The following is a 26,578-nucleotide window of genomic DNA, read 5'->3' as shown; positions in this document are numbered from 1 at the left end:
GGGGCTCACGAACCGGGTCCAATGCCCCCATTGGTCCCGGTTCTGGATTGAACCGGGACTAATGGGCTGGACCTGTTCGAAATATGCCCTAGAGGCAATAATAAAAGCATTATTATTATATTTCCTTGTTCATGATAATTGTCTTTTACTCGTGCTATAATTGTATTATCCGGAAATCGTAATACACGTGTGAATACATAGACCACAATACGTCCCTAGTAAGCCTCTAGTTGACTAGCTCGTTGGTTAACAGATAGTCATGGTTTCCTGACTATGGACATTAGTGTTGTTGACAACGGGATCACATCATTAGGAGAATGATGTGATGGACAAGACCCAAACCTAAGCATAGCACAAGATCATGTAGTTCGTTTTGCTAGAGCTTTTCCAATGTCAAGTATCTCTTCCTTAGACCATGAGATCGTGTAACTCCCGGATACCGTAGGAATGCTTTGGGTGTACCAAATGTCACAACATAACTGGGTGACTATAAAGGTGCACTACAGGTATCTCCGAAAGTGTCTGTTGGGTTGACACGGATCGAGACTGGGATTTGTCACTCCGTATGACGGAGAGGTATCTCTGGGCCCACTCGGTAATGCATCATCATAATGAGCTCAAAGTGACCAAGTGTTTTGTCACGGGATCATGCATTACGGTACGAGTAAAGTGACTTGCCGGTAATGAGACTGAACGAGGTACTGGGATACCGACGATCGAGGCTCGGGCTTGTAACGTACCGATTGACAAAGGGAATAGTATACGGGGTTGCTTGAATCCTCGACATCGTGGTTCATCCGATGACATCATTGAGGAGCATGTGGGAGCCAACATGGGTATCCAGATCCCGCTGTTGGTTATTGACCGGAGAGCCGTCTCGGTCATGTCTGCACGTCTCCCGAACCCGTAGGGTCTACACACTTAAGGTTCGGTGACGCTAGGGTTATTAGGAAGACTTGTATGTGATTACCGAATGTTGTTCGGAGTCCCGGATGAGATCCCAGACGTCACGAGGAGTTCCAGAAGGGTTCGGAGGTAAAGATTTATATATGGGAAGTTGTCATGCGGACACCGGAAAGTTTCGGGAGCATATCGGTATTGTACCGGGGCCACCGGAGGGGTTCCGGGGGTCCACCGGGAGGGGCCACCCCTCTTGGTGGGCCACATGGGCCGCGTGGGGCAGGGCACCAGCCCCTGGAGGGCTGGGCGCGCCCCTCCCTTGGGCCCATGCGCCTAGGGTTGGGGGGGAACCCTAAGGGGGGGCGCACCCCCTTTGCTTGGGGGGCAAGTCCCCCCTCCCTGGCCGTCGCCCCCCTCTAGATCCCATCTAGAGGGGCCGGCCCCCCTTGCCCCTTCCCCTATAAATAGAGGGGTGAGGGGAGGGCTGCAACACACAACCAAGGCACAGCCCCTCCCCTCCCCAACACCTCTCCTCCTCCGTCACGAGCTTGGCGAAGCCCTGCCGGAGTACTGCTTCTCCACCAACACCACGCCGTCGTGCTGCCGTTGGAGCTGTCTTCCTCAACCTCTCCTTCCTCCTTGCTGGATCAAGACGGAGGAGACGTCGTCCGTTCCGTACGTGTGTTGAACGCGGAGGTGTTTTCCGTTCGGCACTTGGTCATCGGTGATCTGAATCACATCGAGTACGACTCCATCATCACCCTTCCGTTGAACGCTTCCGCACGCGATCTACAAGTGGTATGTAGATGCAAACTCACTCCCTTGACTCGTTGCTTAGATGAACTCATAGATGGATCTTGGTGAAACCGTAGGAAAATTTTTAATTTTCTACAACGTTCCCCAACAGTGGCATCATGAGCTAGGTCTATGCGTAGTTCTCTATTGCACGAGTAGAACACAATTTTGTTGTGGGCGTAGATATTGTCAACTTGCTTGCCGCTACTAGTCTTTTCTTGCTTCAGCGGTATTGTGGGATGAAGCGGCCGGACCGACCTTACACGTACGCTTACGTGAGACAGGTTCCACCGACTGACATGCACTAGTTGCATAAGGTGGCTAGCGGGTGTCTGTCTCTCCTACTTTAGTTGGAGCGGATTCGATGAAAAGGGTCCTTATGAAGGGTAAATAGAAGTTGACAAGATCACGTTGTGGTTATTCATAGGTAAGAAAACGTTCTTGCTAGAACCCAATTGCAGCCACGTAAAAGATGCAACAACAATTAGAGGACGTCTAACTTGTTTTTGCAGCAATTGTCATGTGATGTGATATGGCCAGAAGTTGTGATGAATGATGACTGATATATTGTGATGTATGAGATCATGTTCTTGTAATAGGAATCACGACTTGCATGTCGATGAGTATGACAACCGGCAGGAGCCATAGGAGTTGTCTTTATTTTTTGTATGACCCGCGTGTCATTGAAGAACGCCATGTAAATTACTTTACTTTATTGCTAAACGCGTTAGCCATAGAAGTAGAAGTAGTCGTTGGCGTGACAACTTCATGAAGACACAATGATTGAGATCATGATGATGGAGATCATGGTGTCATGCCGGTGACGAAGATGATCATGGAGCCCCGAAGATGGAGATCGAAGGAGCTATATGATATTGGCCATATCATGTCACTATTATATAATTGCATGTGATGTTTATTATGTTTATGCATCTTGTTTACTTAGAACGACAGTAGTAAATAAGATGATCCCTTATAATAATTTCAAGAAAGTGTTCCCCCTAACTGTGCACCGTTGCTAAAGTTCGTCGTTTCGAAGCACCACGTGATGATCGGGTGTGATAGATCCTTACGTTCACATACAACGGGTGTAAGACAGATTTACACATGCAGAACACTTAGGGTTAACTTGACGAGCCTAGCATGTACAGACATGGCCTCGGAACACAAGAGACCGAAAGGTCGAACATGAGTCGTATGGAAGATACGATCAACATGGAGATGTTCACCGACGATGACTAGTCCGTCTCACGTGATGATCGGACACGGCCTAGTCGACTCGGATCGTGTAACACTTAGATGACTAGAGGGATGTCTAATCTGAGTAGGAGTTCATTAAAATAATTTGATTAGATGAACTTAATTATCATGAACTTAGTCTAAAACTTTTTGCATAATATGTCTTGTAGATCAAATGGCCAACGCTCATGTCAACATGAACTTCAACGCGTTCCTAGAGAAAACCAAGCTGAAAGATGATGGCAGCAACTATACGGACTGGGTCCGGAACCTGAGGATCATCCTCATAGCTGCCAGAAAACAATATGTCCTAGAAGGACCGCTAGGTGACGCTCCCGTCCCAGAGAACCAAGACATTATGAATGCTTGGCAGTCTCGTGCTGATGATTACTCCCTCGTTCAGTGCGGCATGCTTTACAGCTTAGAACCGGGGCTCCAAAAGCGTTTTGAGCAACACGGAGCATATGAGATGTTCGAATAGCTGAAACTAGTTTTCCAAGCTCATGCCCGGGTCGAGAGATATGAAGTCTCCGACAAGTTCTATAGTTGTAAGATGGAGGAAAATAGTTCTGTCAGTGAGCATATACTCAAAATGTCTGGGTTGCACAACCGCCTGTCCCAGCTGGACATTAACCTCCTGGATGAGGCGGTCATTGACAGAATCCTTCAGTCGCTCCCACCAAGCTACAAGAGCTTTGTGATGAACTACAATATGCAGGGGATGGTGAAGACCATTCCTGAAGTATTTTCAATGCTGAAGTCAGCAGAGGTTGAAATCAAGAAAGAACATCAAGTGTTGATGGTCAATAAGTCCACTAAGTTCAAGAAGGGCAAGGGTAAGAAGAACTTCAAGAAGGACGGCAAAGATGTTGCCGCGCCCGGTAAGCCAGTTGCCGGGAAGAAGTTAAAGAATGGACCCAAGCCTGAAACTGAGTGCTTCTATTGCAAGGGGAAGGGTCACTGGAAGCGGAACTGCCCCAAATACTTAGCAGACAAGAAGGCCGGCAACACTAAAGGTATATTTGATATACATGTAATTGATGTGTACCTTACCAGTAGTCGTAGTAACTCCTGGGTATTTGATACCGGTGCTGTTTCTCACATTTGTAACTCACAGCAGGAGCTGCGGAATAAGCGGAGACTGGCGAAGGACAAGGTGACGATGCGTGTCGGGAATGGTTCCAAGGTCGATGTGATCGCCGTCGGCACGCTACCTCTACATTTACCTACGGGATTAGTTTTAAACCTCAATAATTGTTATTTAGTGCCAAGTTTGAGCATGAACATTGTATCTGGATCTCGTTTAATACGAGATGGCTACTCATTTAAATCCGAGAATAATGGTTGTTCTATTTATATGAGAGATATGTTTTATGATCATGCCCCGATGGTCAATGGTTTATTCTTAATGAATCTCGAACATAATGTTATACATATTCATAGCGTGAATACCAAAAGATGTTAAGTTGATAACGATAGTCCCACATACTTGTGGCATTGCCGCCTTGGTCACATTGGTGTCAAGCGCATGAAGAAGCTCCATGCTGATGGACTTTTAGAGTCTCTCGATTATGAATCATTTGACACATGCGAACCATGCCTCATGGGCAAAATGACCAAGACTCCGTTCTTTGGAACAATGGAGCGAGCAACCAACTTGTTGGAAATCATACATACCGATGTGTGCGGTCCAATGAGTGTTGAGGCTCGCGGAGGATATCGTTATGTTCTCACTCTCACTGATGACTTGAGTAGATATGGGTATGTCTACTTGATGAAACACAAGTCTGAGACCTTTGAAAAGTTCAAGGAATTTCAGAATGAAGTAGAGAATCAACGTGACCGAAAGATAAAATTCTTACGATCGGATCGTGGAGGAGAATATTTAAGTCACAAATTTAGTACACACTTAAGAAAATGTGGAATCGTTTCACAACTCACGCCGCCTGGAACACCTCAGCATAACGGTGTGTCCGAACGTCGTAATCACACTCTATTGGATATGGTGCGATCTATGATGTCTCTTACCGATTTACCGCTATCATTTTGGGGATACGCTCTAGAGACAACTACATTCACTTTAAATAGGGCACCGTATAAATCCGTTGAGACGACACCGTATGAATTATGGTTTGGGAAGAAACCTAAGCTGTCGTTTCTAAAAGTTTGGGGATGCGATGCTTATGTCAAGAAACTTCAACCTGAAAAGCTCAAGTCGGAAAAATGCGTCTTCATAGGATACCCTAAAGAAACCATTGGGTATACCTTCTACTTAAGATCCGGGGGCAAGATCTTTGTTGCCAAGAACGGATCCTTTCTGGAAAAAGAGTTTCTCTCGAAAGAAGTAAGTGGGAGGAAAGTAGAACTCGATGAAGTACTACCCCTTGAACGGGATAGTAGTGCACCTCAGGAAAATGTTCCTGTGATGCCTACACCAACTGAAGAGGAAAATAATGATGATGATCAAGGTACTTCGGATCAAGTTGCTACTGAACTTCGTAGGTCCACAAGGACACGTCCCGCACCAGAGTGGTACGGCAACCCTGTCCTGGAAATCATGTTGTTGGACAACGGTGAACCTTCGAACTATGAAGAAGCAATGGCGGGCCCAGATTCCAACAAATGGCTAGAAGCCATGAAATCCGAGATAGAATCCATGTATGAAAACAAAGTATGGACTTTGACTGACTTGCCCGATGATCGGCGAGCGATAGAAAACAAATGGATCTTTAAGAAGAAGACGGACGCGGATGGAAATGTCACCATCTATAAAGCTCGACTTGTCGCTAAGGGTTATCGGCAAGTTCAAGGGATTGACTATGATGAGACTTTCTCTCCCGTAGCGAAGCTTAAGTCCGTCCTAATCATGTTAGCAATTGCCGCATACTATGATTATGAGATATGGCAGATGGACGTCAAAACGGCATTCCTTAACGGGCATCTTAAGGAAGAACTGTATATGATGCAGCCGGAGGGTTTTGTCGATCCTAAAAATGCTAACAAAGTATGCAAGCTCCAGCGATCCATTTATGGGCTGGTGCAAGCATCTCGGAGTTGGAACATTCGCTTTGATGAGATGATCAAAGCATTTGGGTTTATGCAGACTTATGGAGAAGCCTGCGTTTACAAGAAAGTGAGTCGGAGCTCTGTAGCATTTCTCATATTATATGTAGATGACATACTTTTGATGGGAAATGATATAGAACTTTTGGACAGCATTAAGGCCTACTTGAAGAAGTGTTTTTCAATGAAGGACCTTGGAGAAGCTGCTTATATATTAGGCATCAAGATCTATCGAGATAGATCGAGACACCTCATAGGTCTTTCACAAAGCACATACCTTGATAAGATTTTGAAGAAGTTCAAAATGGATCAGTCCAAGAAGGGGTTCTTGCCTGTATTGCAAGGTGTGAGATTGAGCTCGGCTCAATGCCCGACCACGGCAAAACATAAAGAAGAGATGAGTGTCATCCCCTATGCTTCAGCCATAGGATCTATTATGTATGCCATGCTGTGTACCAGACCTGATGTAAACCTTGTCGTAAGTTTGGTAGGAAGGTACCAAAGTAATCCCGACAAGGAACACTGGACAGCGGTCAAGAATACCCTAAAGTACCTGAAAAGGACAAAGGACATGTTTCTCATTTATGGAGGTGACGAAGAGCTTGTCGTAAAGGGTTACGTCGACGCTAGCTTCGACACAGATCTGGATGACTCTAAGTCACAAACCGGATACGTGTATATGTTGAATGGTGGAGCAGTAAGCTGGTGCAGCTGCAAGCAGAGCGTCATGGCGGGATCTACATGTGAAGCGGAGTACATGGCAGCCTCGGAGGCAACACATGAAGCAATTTGGGTGAAGGAGTTCATCACCGACCTAGGAGTCATACCCAATGCGTCGGGGCCGATCAAACTCTTCTGTGACAACACTGGAGCTATTGCCCTTACCAAGGAGCCCAGGTTTCACAAGAAGACCAGGCACATCAAGCGTCGTTTCAACTCCATCCGTGAAAATGTTCAAGATGGAGACATAGATATTTTCAAAGTACATATAGATCTGAATGTCGCAGATTCGTTGACTAAACCTCTCTCACGAGCAAAACATGATCAACACCAGAACTCTATGGGTGTTCGATTCATCACAATGTAACTAGATTATTGACTCTAGTGCAAGTGGGAGACTTTTGGAAATATGCCCTAGAGGCAATAATAAAAGCATTATTATTATATTTCCTTGTTCATGATAATTGTCTTTTATTCATGCTATAATTGTATTATCCGGAAATCGTAATACACGTGTGAATACATAGACCACAATACGTCCCTAGTAAGCCTCTAGTTGACTAGCTCGTTGGTCAACAGATAGTCATGGTTTCCTGACTATGGACATTAGATGTCGTTGACAACGGGATCACATCATTAGCAGAATGATGTGATGGACAAGACCCAAACCTAAGCATAGCACAAGATCGTGTAGTTTGTTTTGCTAGAGCTTTTCCAATGTCAAGTATCTCTTCCTTAGACCATGAGATCATGTAACTCCCGGATACCATAGGAATGCTTTGGGTGTAACAAACGTCACAACGTAACTGGGTGACTATAAAGGTGCACTACAGGTATCTCTGAAAGTGTCTGTTGGGTCGACACAGATCGAGATTGGGATTTGTCACTCCTTATGACGGAGAGGTATCTCTGGGCCCACTCGGTAATGCATCATCATAATGAGCTCAAAGTGACCAAGTGTTTGGTCATGGGATCATGCATTACGGTACGAGTAAAGTGACTTGCCGGTAACGAGACTGAACGAGGTATTGGGATACTGACGATCGAGTCTCGGGCTTGTAACGTACCGATTGACAAAGGGAATAGTATACGGGGTTGCTTGAATCCTCGACATCGTGGTTCATCCGATGACATCATCGAGGAGCATGTGGGAGCCAACATGGGTATCCAGATCCCGCTGTTGGTTATTGACCGGAGAGCCGTCTCGGTCATGTCTGCACGTCTCCCGAACCCGTAGGGTCTACACACTTAAGGTTCGGTGACGCTAGGGTTATTAGGAAGACTTGTATGTGATTACCGAATGTTGTTCGGAGTCCCGGATGAGATCCCAGACGTCACGAGGAGTTCCAGAAGGGTTCGGAGGTAAAGATTTATATATGGGAAGTTGTCATGCGGACATCGGAAAGTTTCGGGAGCATATCGGTATTGTACCGGGGCCACCGGAGGGGTTCCGGGGGTCCACCGGGAGGGGCCACCCCTCTTGGTGGGCCACATGGGCCGCGTGGGGCAGGGCACCAGCCCCTGGAGGGCTGGGCGCGCCCCTCCCTTGGGCCCATGCGCCTAGGGTTGGGGGGGAACCCTAAGGGGGGCGCACCCCCTTTGCTTGGGGGGCAAGTCCCCCCTCCCTGGCCGTCGCCCCCCTCTAGATCCCATCTAGAGGGGCCGGCCCCCCTTGCCCCTTCCCCTATAAATAGAGGGGTGAGGGGAGGGCTGCAACACACAACCAAGGCGCAGCCCCTCCCCTCCCCAACACCTCTCCTCCTCCGTCACGAGCTTGGCGAAGCCCTGCCGGAGTACTGCTTCTCCACCAACACCACGCCGTCGTGCTGCCGTTGGAGCTGTCTTCCTCAACCTCTCCTTCCTCCTTGCTGGATCAAGACGGAGGAGACGTCGTCCGTTCCGTATGTGTGTTGAACGCGGAGGTGCTGTCCGTTCGGCACTTGGTCATCGGTGATCTGAATCACGTTGAGTACGACTCCATTATCACCCTTCCGTTGAACGCTTCCGCACGCGATCTACAAGTGGTATGTAGATGCAAACTCACTCCCTTGACTCGTTGCTTAGATGAACTCATAGATTGATCTTGGTGAAACCGTAGGAAATTTTTTAATTTTCTGCAACGTTCCCCAACAGGACCGGCCTGGACCATTGGCCCCTTTTCTACTAGTGTATGAAAGACTACCGGACCAAGGCCGAGATCACTCGATTCAATAGCTCCGGTGATTTATATTCTCTCCATGGTGCTTCGGTCGCTGCTCCTCCAACATATATGGTGGCCTCTATTGATCTGTGGCACCAATGTCTCGGCCATCCCAATAAAAATGTGTTATCCACACTTCTTAGTGAATTTTCAATACCTTGTAATAGAGACTCTCATAATTCTTCTGTGTGTCAGTCATGTCAATTGTGCAAACATGTTCGCCTTCCCTTTAGTGCCTCTCAATCCTCTAGTACTTTTTCCTTTGAATTACTTCATTGTGATCTCTGGACATCACCAATAGAAAGTGTATTGGGTTTTAAGTATTATCTCGTGATTCTTGATGATTTTACTCATTATGTTTGGACTTTTCCTTTACACAACAAATCTGACGTTCATAATATATTCATTAACTTTCAATGCTATGTCTCAGTCCACTTTTTCCTCCCTATAAGATTCATCCAATGTGATAGTGGTCATGAATTTGACAACTTTAAAAATCGAAATTTCTTTCTACAATATGGAATTCTCTTACGTTTCTCCTGTCCTTATACCTCCTCTCAAAACGGCAAAGCCGAGTGTTCTCTTTGTACTCTTAATGACATTATTCGCACTTTGCTTATTCAATCTTCTATGTCGTCGATGTTCTGGGCAGAGGCACTCCACACGGCCACATATTTACTCAATATTCGTCCATCTACAGTTAACCCACAAACTACTCCTTACTTCTCTTTATTTCTCTCTCATCCAAATTACTCCGACATTCGCGTCTTTGGTTGTCTTTGTTTTCCAAACTCCTACTCCACTTCTCCTAACAAACTTTCCCCATGCTCTATCCCGTGTGTCCATCTAGGTTTTTCTAACGAGCACAAGGGTTATCATTGTCTAGATCTTGTTAGTGGTCGTGTTCATGTGTCTCGTCATGTAACATTTGCTGAAAACATTTTCCCTTTTTCGAGCGTCAACAATTAGATTCCAACTCACCCGCGCCTTCCAATAGTCCCTCTCATCACAATCATCTTCCCTTCTTTCACCCGCCGACCAATCCAGCAAAACCAGCCGCAGTAGCAGATCCTACCACCACCACATCTGTCATCACCTCTGCCCCGGCGGAGGAAAACACATTACACTCTGATGCGCAGACCTCTTGCAGCCGCAGTCTTCACCACCATCTCCTGCGTCCGCTTCCTCTGCTGCGCCGTACGCGTCCACCACATCTTCCCCCACCTCTCCTGCTCATTCTATTCCCGTTCCAGCTCCTACTAACGATCATACCATGTGCACACGTGCCAAGTCCGGATTTCGTTTACCTGCAAAAGATTGTCTCAATCTTCATGCATCTTTATCTCCTTCCTCTCTACCCAAATCTTACAAATCAGCTCTCCTAGATCCTAATTGTGCCGCAGCTATGAAAGATGAATATGATGCCCTTCTGTAGAGTAACACGTGGCAGTTAGTTCCTCGTCCTTCCAATACAAATATCGTTTCGGGAAAATGGGGTTTTCACCATAAATTTAATTCGGATGGGAGTCTTGCACATTATAAGGCTCGATGGGTATACCGTGGTTACTCTCAGCAACACGACATCGATTATGATGAGACTTTCTCTCCAGTTGTCAAGCCCAGCACTATTCACACTGTCTTTAGCATCGCCGTCTCTTCTTCCTGGCCAATTCATCAACTAGATGTCAAAAATGCTTTTCTTCATGGCTCTCTTCAAGAAACAGTCTATTGTCAACAACCTCTTGGCTTTGAATATTCCTCCTATCCTAATCATGTCTATCTTTGAGGGAGTCCTGGATTAGGGGGTGTCCGGATAGCCGAACTATCACCTTTGGCCGGACTCCTGGACTATGAAGATACAAGATTGAAGACTTCGTCTCGTGTCCGGATGGGACTTTCCTTGGCGTGGAAGGCAAGCTTGGCGATACGGATATGTAGATCTCCTACCATTGTAACCGACTCTGTGTAACCGTAACCCTCTTCGGTGCCTATATAAACTGGAGGGTTTTAGTCCGTAGGACGAACAACAATCATACCAAAGGCTAGCTTCTAGGGTTTAGCCTCTCTGATCTCGTGGTAGATCTACTCTTGTACTACCCATATCATCAATATTAATCAAGCAGGAGTAGGGTTTTACCTCCATCGAGAGGGCCCGAACCTAGGTAAAAACATCGTGTCCCTTGTCTCCTGTTACCATCCGCCTAGACGCACAGTTCGGGACCCCCTACCCGAGATCCGCCAGTTTTGACACCGACATTGGTGCTTTCGTTGAGAGTTCCTCTGTGTCGTCATCTTTAGGCCCGATGGCTCCTCCGATCATCAACAACGATGCGGTCCAGGGTGAGACTTTTCTCCCCGAACAGATCTTCGTATTCGGTGGCTTTGCACTACGGGCCAATTCGCTTGGCCATCTGGAGAAGATTGAAAGCTACGCCCCTGGCCATCAGGTCAGATTTGGAAGTTTGAACTATACGACTGACGTCCGTCGAGACTTGATCTTCGACGGGTTCGAGCCACAGCCAAGTGCGCCGCACTGTCACGATGGGCACGATCTAGCTCTACCGCCGGACGGTGCCCTGGAGGCCGCACAAGTGTCCGCTCCGACCCTTAGCTCAGAGCCGACTGCGCCGACCGAGGACGGGTGGCTGGACACCGCGTCGGGGGCTGCTATCTCTACGGCGATGGAGCCGAATACTATCCCTGTCCTTTGCAAGGCTCGTAACTCCAAGGTACCGGACTCCTCTCCGGACTCCGAACCTTCCGCGCCCCTGCCAATCGAATCCGATTGGGCGCCGGTCATGGAGTTCACCGCCGCGGACATTTTTCAGCACTGGCCCTTTGGCGACATCCTGAGTTCACTAAAGTCTCCGTCTTTATCAGGAGAGCCCTGGCCGGACTATGGTCAGGAAGGTTGGGATGCGGACGACGAAGAAATTCAAAGCCCACCCACCACCCACTTTGTAGCCACTGTCGATGATTTAACCGACATGATCGACTTCGACTCCGAAGACATCGACGGTATGGGCGACGATGAAGGAGACGACCAAGAACCAGCGCCTACAGGGCACTGGAAGGCCACCCCGTCATACGACATTTACATGGTGGACATCCCAAAAGATGGGAATGGCGATGGAGCAACGGAGGATGACCCCTCCAAGAAACAACCTAAGCGCCGGCGCCAGCGGCGCCGCTCTAAATCCCGCCACAGCAAAAACGGTGATTCCAGCACGGGAGACAATAACACCCCAGAAAGTGCCGAAGACAACCCCCTCCAGCAAGATTCAACACAGGAGGATGGAGAAGCTAGCCCTCATGAGAGAGCGGCAGACAGAGAGGTAGAGGACGATAATTACATGCCTCCCTCCTAAGACGAGGCAAGCCTCGACGACGACGAATTTGTCGTGCCTGAGGATCCCGTCGAACAGGAGTTTCAAACGCAGGCTTATGGCCACAGCAAGCAGCCTCAAGAAAAAGCAGCAGCAGCTTAGAGCTGATCAAGATTTGCTAGCTGACAGATGGACTAAAGTCCTTGCGGCCGAAGAGTACGAACTCAAACGCCCCTCCAAGAGCTACCCAAAACGCAGGCTGCTACCCTGATTAGAGGAGGAAGCACTCAAAACTACATCACCAGCGCAGGATGCGGCCGACCGGCCACCTCGTGGCCGCGACAGAGAGGCCTCCCGGCCCTCCACTCAAGCCGCACCCCGGCGCCGCTCAAAAAATACCAAGGCACGGGGAAGTGCGCCATACCTGCGAGATATATTGGAGGACAAGGCAAGGCAAACAAGATTGATCTACGGATCGCGTGGGCGCCTCACTACACGTGACGAGAACCGTCATGCCGGATACAGCAAATCTGGCCGGACCGAATACAACAGACAAAGCTCATCCGAGCTACGTCGTGATATAGCCCAGTACAGGGGCGCCGCACACCCACTATGCTTCACAGACGAAGTAATGGATCATCAAATCCCAGAGGGTTTCAAACCCGTAAACATTGAATCATACGATGGCACAACAGATCCTCCGGTCCGGATCAAGGACTATCTCCTTCATACCCACATGGCCCGCGGTGATGATCTACACGCCATCAAATACCTCCCACTCAAGCTTAAAGGACCAGCTCGGCATTGGCTCAACAGCTTGCCAGCAGAGTCAATTGGTTGTTGGGAAGACCTGGAAGCCGCATTCCTCGACAATTTCCAGGGCACCTATGTGCGACCACCAGACGCCGATGACCTAAGACACATAATTCAGCAGCCAGAGGAATCGGCCAGACAATTCTGGACACGGTTCCTAACCAAGAAAAATCAAATCATCGACTGTCCGGATGCAGAGGCCCTTGCAGCCTTCAAACATAACATCCGCGATGAGTGGCTCGCCCGGCACCTAGGACAGGAAAAGCCGAAATCCATGGCAGCCCTCACAACACTCATGACCCGCTTTTGCGAGGGAGAAGAAAGCTGGCTAGCTCGTAGTAACAACATGACCAAGAGCCCTGGTAATTCGGATACCAAGGATAGCAATGGCAGGTCACGTCGCAACAAGCACAAGCGCCGCATTAACAGCGACAATGCTGAAGATACGACAGTCAATGTCAGATTCAGAGGCTCTAAACCCGGTCAGCGGAAAAATCCATTCAAAGTAAATACTCCGGGCCCGTCCAATTTGGACCGAATACTCGATCGTTCGTGCCAGATACACGACACCCCTGAAAAACCAGCCAACCACACCAACAGTGATTGTTGGGTGTTCAAGCAGGCAGGCAAGTTACATGCCGAAAACAATGACAAGTGCTGCATAGCGACGACGAGGAGGAACCCCTGCCGCCGAACAATAGAGGACAGAAGGGCTTCCCCCTACAAGTGTGGACGGTGAACATGATATACGCAACCCACATACCCAAAAGGGATCGGAAGCGTGCACTAAGGGACGTATATGCAATGGAGCCAATCGCCCCAAAGTTCAACCCGTGGTCCTCTTGCTCGATCACTTTTGATCGAAGGGACCAACCCACTAGCATCCGGCACGGCAGATTCGCCGCATTGGTTCTAGACCCAATTTGACGGATTTCACCTCACTCAAGTCCTAATGGACGGCGGTAGTAGCCTGAACCTGCTTTATCAGGATACAGTGCGCAAAATGGGCATAGACCCCTCAAGGATTAAACCCACAAAGACAACCTTTAAAGGCGTCATACCAGGTGTAGAGGCCAACTGTATAGGCTCAGTTACACTTCAAGTGGTCTTCGGATCTCCGGATAACTTCCGAAGCGAGGAGTTAATCTTCGACATAGTCCCGTTCCGCAGCGGCTATCACGCACTGCTCGGACGAACCGCATTTTCAAAGTTCAATGCGGTGCCGCACTACGCATATCTCAAGCTCAAGATACCAGGCCCTCGAGGAGTCATTACGGTCAATGGAAACACCGAACGCTCTCTCCGAACGGAGGAGCACACGACGGCTCTCGCGGCGGAAGTACAAAGCAGCCTCTTAAGGCAATTCTCGAGTCCGGCTATTAAATGTCCGGACACCGCCAAGCGCACCCGGAGTAACCTACAACAGGACCGCCCGACACGTTCTGAGCACGCGTAGCAATGCCGCCCCAACCCCAACCCTCGCGACACAGCGAAACCAGTAGTACGCGTACATAATTATGCTCTGGAAATACCATGGGTATAGGGGGGGCACGGCCATGGCAGGCCCAGAATGCGGCTCAACCGCACCAGGGGCTCCCGATTGTGTAATTCTTTTTCTTACTTTTTAGGACTCCTTTATCAAGAAGCCCTGCCCGGCAGTAGAACCGCCGAACACACGATGCAACAGCCTGGGAAGCAAAAAGCTACGTCGAATGTCCAGGTGGTCTCTATAACGAGCAGTATACTTGTTTTACATATCATCCCGCAGCTCGCTCATGGAGGGGGACATGTCAAATAGTCCCGTCCCTTGCTTATCGCACTATTTGTATCGTTCTGCTTTTACCGCAGCTTTTTTAATGAACAATGCACAACTTTTGCCTATTATTGCATTCCTCTTTCTCATCTATACATGTTCACTTATGACATATTGCATCCGTACGCTTTGGTACGGCCAAATACACCAGGGGCTTAAGTACCCCAAAATATGGTGTGATAAGTCCGAACACTTTCACAAGTGCGACACCCTGAACTTATAGCATTATATGCATCGGCTCCGAATCATGTCTTGGGTCAATAGTTGGGTTTGCCCGGCTCCCATGTTTTGGTACCTTACGTTCCGTTATATCGGCTAAGGTAGCGCTGGGAGAACCACTGCGATTGTGCCCCGGTTGAGCTGGGTTGAGCACCTCAGTGGAGAAAGCTAAAACTGACCGTCATGATAGGGCGAGAGACGGTCACTATTCGAGAGGTTCTTCGAGTCCCTAAAGACTTATGCCGCTTAGAGCGAGGAGCCGGCTTTGTCCGGCCCAGGCGTGGATAGCGCCCCGAAATCGGTCTTCTGAAAACTAGGGGCTTCGCCGAAATTTAAAATTATAGAATTCTATGGCTAAGTGAGAGTGTTCAAGCATTATAGTCTGGTTGCCTTGTTCATTGCGTTGAGCGCCTCCCTCGAAGGACCCAAGAATGGGAACAAGAGCGCTCAAGTTTATCCCGAACACCCCAACACTCGCGGCATGGGGGTAGAAGCCGATGACTCGCCATCTCTCAAATTTAATAAAACGGCTGCACAGAAGGTAATATTTTAAATCTACAAGCGTTGCTTAGCGCAGATGAACAAGTTTTCAAGCGCACAGGATAACAAATGCGAGTTTACTCAAAAATTACATCTTTGGAGCATTCACCCGCTATAAGGCGGGCACCCTTCAGGACGCCCGCATAATACATCTCGGGCTTGCGATACTCCCTGCCCGACGGTGGAGCATCCGTAACAAGCTTCTCAGCATCCATCTTGCCCCAGTGCACTTTAGCACGGGCAAGGGCCCTACGGGCACCTTCAATACAGGCGGAGTGCTTGACGACTTCAATCCATGGGCAGGCGTCCACCAGCCTCCTCACCAGCCTGAAGTAGCTCCCAGGCATGGCCTCCTCAGGCCACAGCCGAACTATGAGGCCCTTCATGGCCTGTTCGGCCACCTTATGGAGCTCGACCAGCTGCTTCAGCTGGTCGCTCAAGGGCACCGGGTGTCCGGCCTCAGCATACTGAGACCAGAACACCTTCTCCGTCGAGCTCCCCTCCTCGGCCCGGTAGAATGCGGCAGCATAGGACACACTACAGGGCAGATCTGCGAATGCTCCTGGAGAGCTCCGGATTCGGGTAAGTAACAAGTAATTCACTTTCACGTGCTTGCTTTGCATGAAGAATGCCTTACCCGCCGCTATCTTCTTCATTGCCTCAATCTCTTGGAGGGCTTTCTGGGCTTCGGCCTTAGCGCCTCTGGCGCTCTCAAGAGCGGAGGCAAGCTCGGACTCTTGTGTCTTTGAGTCATGCTCCAAACTCTCATGTTTTTCTACGAGAGCCTAGAGCTCTTGCCGCACCTCCACCACCCGCGCCTCCTGCTTCTCTTGCTCAGTTCACTTCGCGGCCGCATTGCTTTCGGCCTTGGACACCGCTTCCTTCAGGGTCGCCACCTCGTTCGTGGTCCCTGCAATTCTCACGTTATTCCTGCTATTTTTTGCAACCACATCTTTTATATACTTCCATAAGGTATTACTTACCTTCCTTGTCCTCGAGCTACTTTTTGGCAAGGCCGAGCTCGTTCTCGGACCGCTCGAGGCTCTGCTTCAATGCATTAACCTCCGTAGTTAGTGCGGCAGAGGTCAGCAGTGCAGCCTGCATTCCCCATATTGACATGCTTATGTTAGACTCCTGCGTACATCTTTTTAGATCCTCAGTTCGGTTTTTCTTTCCGAACACCAAACTGAGCATCAGGGGCTACTGTCTATGCGGTAATATTTTTACATATCTTAAATACATACCTCAAAGCCTGTTAGAAGGCTGGCACAGGCTTCAGTCAGCCCGCTCTTGGCGGACTGAACTTTCTGGATCACCACACTCATAACAGTGCGGTGCTCCTCGTTGATGGAGGCGCCATTAAGTGCCTCCAGCAAATTATCCGGTGCCTCCGGTTGGACGGAAGCCACCGGTGTCGCAGTCTCGCTCTTCTTACGAAGGGGTCGCCTGCCGGACTCCGGAACCACTGAAGGTTCCGGTACGGAGTCCTGCCCAGGGCCGGACTTAGAGCCCTTTGGGGTTTGATCCCCCTTAAGCCCGGAGTCCGGGAGGTTGCCTTGCGGTGCCTCCGGGACCTCCTCCTCCTGGCTGGGCCCCTTTTGGGACCCACCTCGGCGTCACCCGCAGCGCGAGGAGAGGAGGCGGCCGGAAGTGAAGTGCTATTCACGTCTGACGGAGCCAGGGAGCCACTCGTTGAAGTGTCAAGCCCATCCTTGGGCGGGCTGCAGGGTTGTATTGGGCGTTAGGAGACTCTATACGACAAACGAAACGCCATGAGTTATTCTGGTACCCGGATACTTACGATGTCGCCGGGGGCTTATCCCTCGATGGCCACTCCTCTTCGCCGTCGTCGGCGTTGGTGGAGTAGTCCGGAGGAAGGGTCCTTCCCTTCTTGGACCCTCCGGCCTCCCTAGTTGGGGCGGCCTTCCTTTTCTTCTCCCCCCGCTGGGGGAGAGGCCTCTTTTTCCTCCTCCTCGTCTTCGCGGGAGGAGTCCGCCTCAAAGTCATCGGACGATGAGTCCGATAACACCTGGCGCTGGGAACTCTTTCGAGTTCCCGTGGCCTTCTTCTTGGCCTTCTTCTCCAACACCACATGAGGTGCCGGAACCAGCAGCCCCGTCAATCGGGCGTCCGCTGGGTCTTCTGGCAAGGGAGCCGACAGTCAACCTGCCCGGACGTCTTCTGCCAGGCCTGTCAAAGGTAAGGGAGTTTAGATCCCGCATAGAGTCAAACTATGAAAAACAAGTGTCCTGTAAAGGGTAAAATAGCTTACCTCGCTGGCTTGACGCTGTGAGCTGAATCCGTGATCTTCGGTAGCGGATGCGGGAGTCTCGGCGCCCTTGAACAACACCTTCCAGGCATCTTCGTACGTAGTGTCGAAGAGCATGCTCAAGGTTTGGTGCTGTGCCGGATCAAACTTCCACAGGTTGAAGGCCCGTTGTTGGCACGGGAGGATCCGGCGGATGAGCATGACCTGGACTACGTTGACAAGCTTGAGCTTCTTGTTCACCAGGGTTTGGACGCAGGTTTGGAGTCCGGTCAGCTCTTCCGAATTACCCCATGTCAGGCCCGTCTCTTTCCAAGAGGTGAGCCGTGTAGGGAAGCCAGATCGGAATTCAGGGGCCGCCACCCATTTAGGGTCACGCGGCTCGGTGATGTAGAACCACCCCGATTGCCACCCCTTTATGGTCTCCACGAAGGAGCCCTCGAGCCATATAACGTTGGGCATCCTGCCCACCATGGCACCTCCCCACTCGGCCTGGCGGCCGCCCACTACCTTCGGCTTGACATTGAAGGTCTTCAGCCATAAGCCGAAGTGGGGCCGGATGCAGAGGAAGGCCTCGCACACGACGATGATCGCCGAGATGTTGAGGATGAAATTCGGGGCCAGATCATGGAAATCCAGGCCGTAGTAGAACATGAGGCCCCAGACAAATGGGTGAAGTGAAAACCCAGGTCCGTGGAGGAAGTGGGCGAGGAACACCACCCTCTCATGTGGCCTGGGGGTGGGAATAAGCTGCCCCTTGTCGGGGAGCCGATGTGCGATGTCGCTGGATAAGTATCCGACCTTCCGTAGCTTTTTGATGTGTCCTTCTGTGACGGAGGAGGCCATCCACCTGCCTCCCGCTCCGGACATGACTGGAGAAGTTTGAGGTGGGAAATGCGGGCTTGGGCGTTGGAGGTCGAGTGCGCGGAGATGGATAAGCAAAGGAGGAAGAAGGCGTAAATGGAAAGAGTGGATCCTTATCCCCTTATATGGGCGGACGAAACTATGCATCCCCACCAGCCTGGTAAAACTGGCTTATCTCCCAAGCGCCGTAATTGAAGGCGCGGTTGGGTTACCCACGCCCGTATTGATGAGAATCCCGGAATAAGGGGACACGATCTCTGCTTTGACAGGACGTGCCAAGAGAACCGCCTCGCTAAACACGCTGAGGTGGGACAGTAAAAATGATTCGTATAAAGGCTTGGTCATGGTGTGATGTCACGCCACAGAATACGTCAGCAGATTGAATTTGTGTAAATATTATTCTCTCTACGGTGGTATGTGGAACTTATTTTGCAGAGCCGGACACTATCCTTGTGTTCAAAATCTTCTATGAAGTATTCGGAGGAGGAACCCGCCTTGCAATGACGAAGACAATATGCGCGCCGGACTCGTCGTCATTGAAGCCTGGTTCATGGGCTACTGAGGGAGTCCTAGATTAGGGGGTGTCCGGATAGCCGAACTATCACCTTTGGCCGGACTCCTGGACTATGAAGATACAAGATTGAAGACTTCGTCCCGTGTTCGGATGGGACTTTTCTTGGCGTCGAAGGCAAGCTTGGCGATATGGATATGTAGATCTCCTACCGTTGTAACCGACTCTGTGTAACCCTAACCCGCTTTGGTGCCTATATAAACCGGAGGGTTTTAGTCCGTAGGACGAACAACAATCATACCAAAGGCTAGCTTCTAGGGTTTAGCCTCTTTGATCTCGTGGTAGATCTACTCTTGTACTACCCATATCATCAATATTAATCAAGCAGGAGTAGGGTTTTACCTCCATCGAGAGGGCCCGAACCTGGGTAAAAACATTGTGTCCCTTGTCTCCTATTACCATCCGCCTAGACGCATAGTTCGGGACCCCCTACCCGAGATCCGCCAGTTTTAACACCGACAGTCTTCTTAAAAAAATCTCTTTATGGTCTTAAACAAGCACCACGTGCCTGGTTCCAACGCTTTTCTACTTATGCTCAAACCATAGGTTTTACCCCTTCCCATTCTGATACTTCACTCTTCACCTTTCATCACAACAACAACACTGCTTACCTTCTTTTATATGTTGATGGTATTATCCTCACAGCTTCCTAACAACAATTTTTAGATCATATTATCTCTCTTCTTCGCCATGAATTTTCTATGACAGATTTAGGTCTTCTTCACCACTTCTTAGGTATTTCTGTTATCCGTGACTCCTCTGGTCTTTTCTTGTCTCAACGTCTGTACACTCTGGATCTTGTTTCTCGTGCTGGTATGTTTGATTGTCAAACTTCTTGTACCCCTATTGATACAGGTTCCAAACTCTCTGCCGATGGTGATCCTTTCTCTGATCCTTCTCTTTATCATAGTCTGATACATCTCCGTCGTATCTATAATTTTTTATTGTTCCATGCCAATATTATGCAACTTTCATATACTTTTGGCAACTTTTTATACTATTTTTGGGACTAACATATTGATCTAGTGCCCGGTGCCGGTTCCTGCTTGTTGCATGTTTTTTGTTTCACAGAAACCCAATATCAAACGGAGTCCAAACTGGATAAAAACGGATGGAGATCATTTTTGGAATATTTACAATTTTTGGGAAGAAAAACCAATGCGAGACGGTGCCCGAGGGTGCCACGAGGCAGGGGGGTGCGCCTGACCCTCGTGGGCACCCCATAAGGCGGTTGACGCTTTTCTTTTGCATAAGAAAGCTATTTTTCGAAGAAAAATCTGGGTGAAGGTTTCAGTCCAATCGGAGTTATGGATATCCGAATATATAAGAAACAGTGAAAGGGCAGAATCCAGGAACGCAGAAACAGAGAGAGACAGAGAGACAAATCCAATCTCGGAGGGGCTCTCACCCCTCCCAAGCCATGGAGGCCATGGACCAGAGGGGAAACCCTTCTCCCATATAGGGAGAAGGTCAAGGAAGAAGAAGAAGAAGGGGGGCTCTCTCCCCCTTGCTTCCGGTGGCACCAGAGCGCTGCCGGGGGCCATCATCATCACCGCGATCTACGCCAACAACTTCATCGCCCTCATCACCAACTCTTCCCCCCTCTATGCAGCGGTGTAACTCTCTTTTACCTATTGTAATCTCTACTTAAACATGGTGCTCAACGCTATATATTATTTCCCAATGATGTATGGCTATCCTATGATGTTTGAGTAGATCTGTTTTGTCCTATGGGTTAATTGATGATCGTGATTGGTTTGAGTTGCATGTTTTATTATTGGTGTTATCCTATTGTGCCCTCCGTGTCGCGCAAGCGTCAGGGATTCCCGTTGTAGGGTGTTGGAATATGTTCATGATTCACTTATAGTGGGTTGCTTGAGTGACAGAAGCATAAACCCGAGTAAGGGGGTTGTGGCGTATGGGATAAAGGGGACTTGATACTTTAATGCTATGGTTGGGTGTTACCTTAATGATCTTTAGTAGTTGCGGATGCTTGCTAGAGTTCCAATAATAAGTGCATATGATGCAAGAAGAGAAAGTATGTTAGCTTATGCCTCTCCCTCAAATAAAATTGCAATAGTGATTACCGGTCTAGTTATCGATTGCCTTGGGACAAATAACTTTCTCGTGACAAAAAGTTCTCTACTAAAACTAACTTAGTTGTGTCTTCATCTAAAGAGCCCCTAGTTTATATTTATGTGCTCTTTATTATCTTGCAATTCTATCCAACAATACCTACAAAGTACTTCTAGTTTCATACTTGTTCTAGGTAAAGCAAACGTCAAGCGTGCGTAGAGTTGTATTGGTGGTCGATAGAACTTGAGGGAATATTTGTTCTACCTTTAGCTCCTCGTTGGGTTCGACACTCTTACTTATCGAAAGAGGCTACAATTGATCCCCTATACTTGTGGGTTATCATAGTCTTACCGGTGCACTTCAGTATCTTACTCTCACTCGTCCTGAAATTTCTTTTGCTGTCCAACAAGCTTGTTTATACATGCATGATCCTCGTATTCCACACTACAATCATGTCAAACGTATTCTTCTGTATCTCAAAGGCACACTAGACTTAGGTCTTCATATCAACAAATCCTCTCCCACCTCCTTCACAGCTTACTCTGATGCAGACTGGGCTGGTTGTCCAGATACTCGTAGGTCCACATCCGGATTTTGTGTTTTTCTTGGTAACAATTTGGTTTCTTGGTCTTCAAAAAGGCAGGTTACGGTCTCCCGCTCATTTGCTGAAGCTGAGTACGGTGTTGTGGCTCATGCGGTTGCTGAAAACAGTTTGGTTGCGCCAGTTGCTGTCGGAGCTGCAACGTCCTATTGAGCAAGCTACCATTGTTTAATGTGATAATATATCAGCTGTCTACATGTCAGGGAATCCATTTCAACATCGTCACACCAAGCATATTGAGATCGACATTCATTTTGTTCGCGAGAAGGTGGCTATCGGTCAAGTTCGCGTTCTCCACGTGCCTACTTCTGCTCAGTTCGCTGATATCTTTACTAAAGGCCTGGCGACTACTCCATTTCAAGACATTCGTTTCAGTCTCAACGTCGTCGAGCCTACCATTGACACTGTGGGGGATGTTATGATACAACTTGTAATAGGATTAGGCCTCCTGATACGTCTCCAACGTATCTATAATTTTTGATTGTTCCATGCTATTATATTACCCCTTTTGGATGTTTATGGGCTTTATTTTACATATTTATATCATTTTGGGACTAACCTACTAACCGGAGGCCCAGCCCATATTGCTGTTTTTTTGCCTATTTCAGTATTTCGAAGAAAAGGAATATTAAACGGAGTCCAAACGGAATGAAACTTTGGGAGCGTTATTTTTGGAACAAATCTGATCCAGAGAGCCTGGAGTGCAAGTCAAGAAAGCTCCGAGGGCCCCACGAGATAGGAGGGCGCGCCCCCCTGTAGGGCGCCCCCTGTCTCGTGGGCCCCTCGGGCGGCCACCGACGTACTTCTTCCTCCTATATATACCTACGGACCCCGAAAACATCCAGGAGCACCACTAAACACAATTTCCACCGCCGTAACCTTTTGTATACACGAGATCCCATCTTGGAGCATTCGCCGGCACTCTGCCGGAGGGGCAATCGACCACGGAGGGCTTCTACATCAACACCATAGCCTCTCCTATGAGTTGTGAGTAGTTTACCACAGACCTACGGGTCCATAGTTATTAGCTAGACGGCTTCTTCTCTCTTTTTGGATCTCAATACAATGTTCTCCCCCTCTCTTGTGGAGATCTATTCGATGTAATCTCTTTTTGCGGTGTGTTTGTCGAGATCCGATGAATTGTGGGTTTATGATCAAGTTTATCTATGAATAATATTTGAATCTCCTCTGAATTCTTTTATGTTGTCATGACCGGTTTTACAAGAAAATAATTATTGAGAAAATCGATCTTTAGATCCCAGTATAGGAAAAAGTTATCCTCACCGGTAGACAAATACTTGATAAACAGAGGACCAGTAGCATTAAATATATTACAGGGTTGAGCTAAGGCTGCTCAACAAATTAGTACAAACTCGCCAATATCTTACATAAGGGCGGTTATACACAGGGGTGTGGTGGCATGCTACTAGCTCGAGGTAAAAGTGGTGGTGGATAACTTGACTCCTAACTGGCAGCACATCGAGCGTCGAGGTGAGGCTCGATGAATTTATTCTGGCATGGCGGAAGCGGATATGATACAGCGACCAAAACAGGATTGCACGGGACTGACTGGGACTCCTCTAGGCAGCGGACTCGCTATCGAACTCTTCACCCATGAGATCGCCTTCATCAACATCTGGCCAAATCAACAAGCCAGGTGAGTACTTTGAAAGTACTGGCAAAACAGTTTGGACAAAAGATATAATAAATGTATGCATGAATGCGTCATGAATAATAATAATGATGCTCATCCCAATAATTTTATTATTGCATGACTTGATAAATAAAATAAATAACTAAAAACCGATCGGGTGTCTGGAGCGACGCCTCGAAAGGTAAACAAATAAAACTCATGCCGCAGTCGGGCGTCTAAGCGACACCACATAAAGGGCTTATAAAAGAAATGCCACAGTCGGACATCTGAGCGATGTCACAGAAAGGGATTATAAAAGAAATGCCACAGTCGGACATCTGAGCGACGTCACAGACAGGGCTTGTAAAAGAAATGCCACAGTCGGACATCTAAGCGACGTCACAGATAGGGCTTGTAAAAGAAATACCACAGTCGGACATCTGAGCGACGTCACAGACACAGGGCTTGATAACAAAAGTAAATAACAAGTATGCCACAATCCGATGTCTGAGCGACATCACAGAAAGGGCTTATATAACAAAAGTAAATAACAAGTATGCCATAGTCGGATGTCTGAGCGACATCACAGAAAGGGCTTATATAACAAAAGTAAATAACAAGTATGCCACAGTCGGATGTCTGAGCGACATCACAGAAAGGGCTTATATAACAAAAGTAAATAACAAGTATGCCACAGTTGGATTGTCTGAGCAACATCACAGAAAGGGATTATATAACAAAAGTAACCAATAGGTTAGTCCATCCACAAGAATAAACTTTTAACCGGATTTACACACATGTAGTCCACCGGAGTTTTGTCACTGAGGCTGATATCTGACAAGATAAGATGAATACAGTACTTGGACAAGTACAAGATGATTTAAAGAATTTGTGACTCTGCAGAGTTTGTATTAACTGACCACAGCCAACGGATTTCCATAGTCATGAAGGACTAGTTCCGTTTATGGTATTTCGGTAGAAACACATTTAACTAGTACACACCCATTTCACCTCACGATGCCAGGAATCACCCTGAACAACGTCCAAGAAAAACTTTGAGACGGGGAGGTCACAACCTCGAATAGCATGGGATCAAATTTCTATACGCGCGCTGTAAGGGGTGCCCCCCACTCGGTCCCAACCGGAAACACCCATGCCCCCCTGACCAGATGACGGGCTTTAATCCAGGGCCATGGAACCCTCATCCCGACCTCTCTACTTGGTGTGTACCAGGAAAACGATTTGCAACTTACTAAGCCATATTCCTTTCGGAAAACATGTGGCAGTACAGGAAGGAAATGAATGGGAATGTGATTTGATTCACGATGACACGGAAGTCAAATAATCTGGCATAAGACCGGCATGTCACAACACTGCCATCTTACCCATCCACATGCCATCACATGGCCATGCCAATATGTATCCAACAACATATGGCTTTCCGAAACTTACTTTCCACTTTTGTGCATGAAATATAACATTCAAAGAAATGTTCATAAGTATGCCATGAAACTCCTAAAATGCAAGCGTGCAACAAACACTCCTCATATCAAGAGTTCAAACATGCTTGCCTGGTTCGGAGTAGTCGGCGTTTAACTGGGTGAAGTTCGCGGCTCCGTCACCTCCTCCGGTATCTACGGTATAAGAAAATACGCACGTAACGTAAATACCACGAGGTGCACAAAAAGTAAACCAAATAATTTTCAAATAAATCTGATAAAAAACTAGACAAAATTATAAAGAGAAAAGTAAACGAATCAACCAAAAATACTATTCTGTTTAAAAGATATAAGGGTTTTGGTCCAAGGACCCATCTGTAATGAAACAGAAAACTCTCAGGGGCCTAAGCAGAAAAGTCCAGAAACGGTTCGTTTAAAAGAAAAGAAAGAGAGGCTGACAAGCGGGCTCCACCCGTCAGGTTTAAATATTCAAAAGAGGCGGCAGCGCTCGACGGTGCCCGAGAGCCGTTGTGGTCGCCGGCGGCGATCCACGGCGAGGCAGGGGGATCGGTCGGTACCTCCGTGTTCAGCACGCCCTTCCGCGTCTATGGGTGGTGGTGGTGGTCGCCGGTGAGCGCTGTGTCGACGACGGCCCTTTCTCCAGCGGACGGTGGTTCGGGTCGTCGTGGGCCTCGTCGGAGAGAGCTGCGGGGGTCAAATTGGAGTGGGGGTTAGCCTCCTAGAGGTGGTACGAGGCTACGGGCAAGAGTAAGGCGGTGGAGGAGTTCTCACCGAAGAGAACGTTGCCGGAGCCCGAGGCGGACGGAGGTGGCTGGAGTCGAGGAAGAAAGGCCCCTCGAGGCTCTTCCAGTGGCTAGGCGGGGTCTTGTGAGGTGGTGGAGTTGTGCGGGGGCGAGAGCAAGCTCGGGGGTGCTATATAGAGCCGGCCCGAGGCGGTTGCCGTGAACGGATAAGTCTGGCGAGTGATTACGACGGTGTTGTGACTGGACGGTTGGATTAGGGGCTTGAGCATCGACTAGACGAAGCACTGGTGCCATTCCAGTGTCCAACTCAGCAAGGAAGGGGTGGTTACGGCCTGTCCTCGACGGAACGGCCGCACGACACGTCGGCGGCAGAGAACGCGCTCTGCGCGTGCCAGGCCACAGCGACGGTGCTGCATGCATGCGCTGGCATGGAGATGGCCACGCGGAGCTCTCAGGAGATTTGTGCGGTGCCGAACGGTGTTATGCTGCAGTGTGTCCCCTTGTCGGCCGTTACGGTGGTTCTGCCACCGCGGGACACGCCGGCGCAGGCGGGCCAGGGTGCCACCGATGCCAGGAACAAGCCAAGCGCGCGTGTGGAGCTCCGGACAAGAAGGAAGGGCTGTTAGCAACGTGCCAAGTGCACTATCATCATGTGACTGAAACTCTGACGAAGAAACGACACTGAATTCTGAATTCTACTGAATATGAACAGTAACAGTGCATGCCAGGTGTTCGA

Source organism: Triticum dicoccoides, chromosome 5B (genome assembly GCF_002162155.2).
Source record: "Triticum dicoccoides isolate Atlit2015 ecotype Zavitan chromosome 5B, WEW_v2.0, whole genome shotgun sequence".
NCBI lineage: Eukaryota > Viridiplantae > Streptophyta > Magnoliopsida > Poales > Poaceae > Triticum > Triticum dicoccoides.
The sequence above is the reverse complement of the archived record's forward strand: the minus strand, read 5'-3'. Positions refer to the sequence as shown.